Source organism: Oncorhynchus nerka, unplaced genomic scaffold (assembly GCF_034236695.1).
Source record: "Oncorhynchus nerka isolate Pitt River unplaced genomic scaffold, Oner_Uvic_2.0 unplaced_scaffold_8156, whole genome shotgun sequence".
In the NCBI taxonomy this organism is placed as follows: domain Eukaryota; kingdom Metazoa; phylum Chordata; class Actinopteri; order Salmoniformes; family Salmonidae; genus Oncorhynchus; species Oncorhynchus nerka.
The window spans coordinates 100-5812 of record NW_027033163.1 but is presented as its reverse complement, the minus strand read 5'-3'; the positions used below and the strand labels follow the sequence as shown (position 1 = coordinate 5812).

Sequence of the window (5713 nt, the reverse complement as noted above, 5' to 3'; positions counted from 1 at the left end):
TACCGTAATTGCTGGACTATAAGCCGCTACTTTATTCCCACGCTTTGAACCTCGCGGTTTTATACAATGGCACGCTGGCTAATTTAGGGATTTTTCTCGCTTTCACAAGATTCATGCCGCTAAAAACTGAGCACCGTCACATAATGTGACGTAAAATCGAGATGCGCTCAAACTTCCCATCATTCTGATTACGGTGAGTAATTTTGTCACCCCCATCATGGCAAAGACACAGAGAAATGCATATGATGCAGCTTTCAAGTTGAAGGCGATCGATCTGGCTGTTGGAAAAGGAAAGAGAGCTGCTGCACGGGAGCTTGGCCTTAATGAGTCGATGATAAGACGTTGGAAACAGCAGTGTGAGGAACTGACTCAGTGCAGAAAGACAACAAAAAGCTTTCAGAGGGAAGAAAAGCAGATGGCCCAAAGTATTTGCAGCCACTCGACATCAGTGTAAATTGTGCATTTAAGGTGGCGCTCCTTGTTCAGTGGGAGTCTTGGATGACAAGTGGGGAGAAATCCTTCACTAAAACGGGCTGCATGCGAAGAGCAACTTATGGTCAAGTCTGCCAGTGGGTCCTGACAGCGTGGAGCATTGTCAAAAAATCCACTATCATCAACGGGTTTCGAAAGGCTGGACTGCTGCGTGTTGAAGGGGCAGCATGAGCTCAGCGGGGTATTTGCCTCCGGATGAAAGTGACGAGAGCGACAATGAAAGCGATCCAACATCGGATGAAGCAATTCTGAGGCTATTCATCTCCGACACCGAAGGAGATGACTTCAGTGGTTTCAGTGCACAGGAGGAGGAAGATAGTGACCAAGTTCATTTGTTTCAATGTACCCGGTAGGCACCTGCGGCTATAGACATGTGCGGCGTATTTATGTACAAAAATACAATTTTTTATAATTCAGTGAGTGCGGTTTATGTTGAATTGCTTCAGCTGATTCAGCAATTGCAATTATTCGCAAACCAGACAGCATTAACTATAAATTATTGTTCAGTTTGCTCTCCTAAAACGAGGTTCTACTTCTCGTTCTTGGTACAACATAATACCAAGACATTAGGATATATATCAATTATTGTCATTTTAGACACTCCCATTCTGGACAAGCTCATGGAGACACAGTGACTGGCACACAGACATTGTGGAGCAAAGATATTAGTTCCCCCTCAATCATCCATTCACATGGTTTTAAAATATATGTTTACATGAAGACAAGCTTGACCTCTCCTCTCTGGCTGGTAACTGAACCCTGACAGAGAACAGATAACTGCAACCGCCACCACTATAGTACAACAAGATACATTCTATATGAGAAATAACTCACAAGCATATAATGAAAATAAAACATCTTATCTATGTTACCCAACTATTCTGATTAATCCCCAACAAGGTTCACCTTCCATTAGACAATGACCTTAAGTACACAGCCAAGACAATGCAAGAGTGGGCTTCAGGGCGAGTCTCTGAATGTCTGAGCGGGCCCAGCCAGAGCCCGGACCTGAAGCTGATCGAACATCTCTGAGTGACCTAAAAATAGCTGTGCAGCAACGCTCCCATCCAACCTGACAGAGCTTGAGAGGATCTGCAGAGAAGAAATGGGAGAAACTACTGTACTGGTATGCCAAGCTATTAGTGTCATAAACTAAGAAGACTTGAGGCTGTAACCAATGCCAAAGGTGCTTCACAAATTACTGAGTAAAGTCTGTATACTTACGAAATGTGATATTTCCTTTTTAAAAAACTATTTTGCAAACATTTCTAAAAACAGTTTTTGCTTTGTCATTATGGGGGTATTGTGTGTAGACTGGATGAGGGGAAAACTATTTTATCCGTATCATTATAAAGCTGTAAATTGTAGTAAAAGATCAAGGGGCAGTGACTACTCTCTGAATGCACTTTACCTCCGTACTTTTTTCAGGAAACCTTTCAGACGCAGTGAGGCCTGTGGTCGTCCTGAGAGCAAAATGTACATGTTCCTAGAGTCTCATCTTTCCATGGAGGCAGGGCCAAACTGCTCGGACACTACAGATGATTTTGCCAGAAGACCGATGTTCTGGATGTCTCATGATCTGACAAACACCGCTCTAGCTCTGTCACCTTTCACCACAGATGTGGAAGTGTTACAGGCGAATGTGTTGGATTGAGACGCATCCAATGTATAAAAAAAATTATTGATATCTCTAATTTAAACTGCAGATTATTTTGCTAATACTTTTATTATGCTAGTGGACCCATGGGAGCACGGACGCCAACCTTTGGGGTGTAACTAGCTAGCTAGGTAATTCAATTATTGTACATCTAACACATACATTACATATTAATAACTCAGAGCTTTACAGTTTTTTTTATTGCTTAGCACTATGTTTGCAAAACTCTACACACCAACCACAAGACCTTACACCCGAACCAGCAAAACATTACACATCTCTTGCAAAAGCAAGCAATGTTTGCAAAACCCAACAACTTTTAAAAAAGTTTTTTGCGTCAATACATTTTGAATAAAATAATTTGAATGGGACTGGAAGCTTTCAACTTTACTCACTGATGGTACCAAATAGAAAAACTTACCTTTTTTATTGGTAGGTGTAACAGTTTTGTTTTCTCAGTTTGTCTAACACATGCCAGTAAACACATACACACAGGTATCCAAATGTGTAAGTTTGGATGTGTATTCCAAACACACTATCAATACCATAATCAATTCTTATACCTCCTCAAACAACAAAAGCTCTCAGTGAAGAATACAAAAACATTTAGTAGCTTAGAAAAAAAAAGAACAATTACAGAACACATCTCGCCTTATTTGTTAGTCTGGCAATAAGACTTCATCCACATGCAATGTTGTATTGAGCTAGGCAGCATGGAAAGTATGGCTTGGAGTGCCGTATCCAGGCCTGGCATGACCCCTGATCGATGTCTCCACAAGCCTCCTCAATTCCCTGTAGAAGGGGTATGCGTTGGTGGGGTTGGCGATCATACACCTTCCAACGTCATGCAGAGAAGAATTATTCAATGGGATTCAAGAACGGAGAGTATGGGGGGAGATTGTGTGTTATGAAAAGTGGGTGACCTGTGAACCAATTGTGAACCACAGCAGCCCGGTGGAAACTAATATTGTCCCAGATGATAACGTACCTGGGCTGCTCTGGCCCTTGGTCATTAGGGATTAGTCTGTTGGGTAGGATGTCCAGAAATGTGATAATGTGTGCAGTGTTGTATGGGCCTAGGATTGCATGATGGCGAAGGACGCTCGTTTTAACTAATAACCGCACTTGTTATGTTGCCACCACGTCCTCCCAGGATGTTGATGATTGCACGGTGTCTGATGATATTTCTGCCACGTGCCCCTTGTTTGCAAGGTTGAAACATGCCCTTTCACATATATTAGCTCACGATGCACTGCATCTGCTTCTAGCTCCATCATTCTCTGAAAGAGACAAGACAAAACAATGTAGCACAGTACGAAAAGACAGGGATCAGTCAATACGATGTAGCACCATACACTTCCAGATCCAGTACCAATGATAGGATAGTATAGCGTACCTGCAAATATCTCAATTGTTTTACACGGTCTGAGTTTCTTCCCGAAAGGGACTCTGTACAGCTGCTTCATCCTCATTCTATTGCGTTTCAGTAGATGAGACATTGCAGAGAGACTCACTCTGTCGACGTTTGGAATATGGTGTTATCTGCCATTATGTGGTCCTGCAGTTCTCCGAGATCGTTATTTGCAATGACCGTATTTACAATGTGGGTCTCCTGCTCTGGGTTGAACAGTCAACATCTTGCACCAGATACTGGTTTTCTTGCAGTTCTGTAAAAACATTTGAATGGTTTTAGTGATAGATCCTTCTCATTATGAAGGTACAGTACATAATACTGTACCAGTAAGACTACAGCACTTACAGTTACCTACCGGTTCTCATTTCGAAATATCTGTATGATACCTGCAACAATATAGTGGCTCAGATTGGTTTCAACCCGTTGCCCAGACTCCATCATGCTCATCCCATGGTTGACAGGAAGAGGTGAAGGTCAACCACAGTCGCTCTGATTTCAGTCGCTCTGATTTCATCAGTTATTGTGTTCCTGACTCCCCTTCCTCTTCCTCTTCCACGTCCTCTCCTTCTCCCCTGTCCTACTTCACCTCTTCCTTCTCCTCCTCCTACTTCTTCACCTACTCATCCTCCGCTACCTCCTCCTCCTCTACTTATCACCCCTCTTACTCTCTGTCCAATATTGGCCTCCATTGTTGTCCAAACCAAATGTTTACCTGTGGCCTATTTATAGTGCTCAAGCTCTGATTGTTAAGTGAAGTCATCATCAAAGTTTTTTCACGTGTCCATGTGGAAAGGCAATTGGCGAAATAGTGTAGCAATGTTTACAGTTTTGCTAGAAGTGTGCTATTAAATTGTAAACTGACTATAAAGCAGTGAGTTGTGTTCACAGTTTTGCAAAAAGTGTGTTATAAAATTATAAACTTAGTGTAAAGCAAAGAACGTGCATTCAGATTGGCATACTTGGTAAATGCATTGGCTACAAGTGTTAATGGTTTCAGAGATAGTGCTTCAAGAATTACTGTTAGTGTTTAAATATTCGGAAAAAAACTGTAATATCCAAAGCAATTATTGCCTTAGTCTGTCACACTGCATGCTGTGCTGGCAAGCTAAAGGAGCTATCTAGCTAACTAGCAGTGTTAGGTAGCTCATGAAAACTCTTACCTACAGGCTGTTGAAGAACATTTCTCCTTCCACTGTCACCTGCCAGGTGAAAACATGTTTTAAGTCAACGTAATGACTATATAATCAAATAAAATTTGAACTTGCAATGTCTTCTTTGTTAGTTGGAGGCAGGGATAGAGGCGGAGCTTGGGAACTTTTCAAATTGTGATGGACAGATCTTGATAAATATGTTCTAGGTTCATGTGTCTCTTTTTGAAATAAACATAGCTAATCTTACTCAGCACACACCCCGTGTTAAGGGTTAGCGTACCCTCATCACATGTGGCCGGCCTGTCAGGAAGTCCAGGATCCAGTTGCAGAGGGAGGGGTTCAGTCCCAGGGTCCCTACATTGGTGATGAGCTTGGAGGGGACTATGGTGTTGAACCCTAAACTGTAGCATTCTTGTCCAGGTGAGACAGGTCAGTGTGAATTGCAAATGAGATTGTGACATCTGTGGATCTGTTGGGGCAGTATGTTAATTGGAGTGGGACTGTGATGACGGTGTTGATGTGTGTCATGACCAGTCTTTCAAAGCACTTCATACAGTGCCTCCAGATTATTCATACCTCTTGACTTTTTCCACATTTTGTTGTGTTATTTCCTGAATTAAATTAAATTGAGATGTTGTGTCAGGCTGTCACGACAAACAATACCCTCTTAAAGAAAAAGGGAATTATGTAGTTAGGAAAACTTTTTAAAATAAATGTTAAAAAAATGTAGCGCTTGAAATGTCTTAATTCAATAAATATTCAACTCCCCAAGAGGTTAATAATTATTAATAAATAAATAATTCCCATTTTGGGAACCCCCCCCCCACCCCCCCCTGAGCTGTAATGTGTGCGCAGGGAGCGCAGAGAAATAATCCTAAAAATATTTAACCTCCGCTAGATTAGCAAGAAAATATGGAACTCAAATGAAAGATAAACAAGTTGTTTATCTACCCAGCAAGAATCAGATTTCTAAAATGTTCTTACGGCGAAAACATAGCA

The 5713-nt window shown here is 41.6% G+C and overlaps 1 long non-coding RNA gene across 1 annotated transcript; it reads right to left on the bottom strand.

Moving 5' to 3' along the window:
- Positions 1–3593: 3593 nt before the first annotated feature.
- Positions 3594–5320, bottom strand: LOC135566021 (uncharacterized). The gene is made up of 3 exons (XR_010461918.1): positions 4995–5320; positions 4724–4762; positions 3594–3816 (listed from the first exon to the last, which is right to left on the bottom strand). It is a non-coding gene; the product is annotated as an uncharacterized LOC135566021 (long non-coding RNA).
- Between the last annotated feature and the right edge of the window lie 393 nt (positions 5321–5713).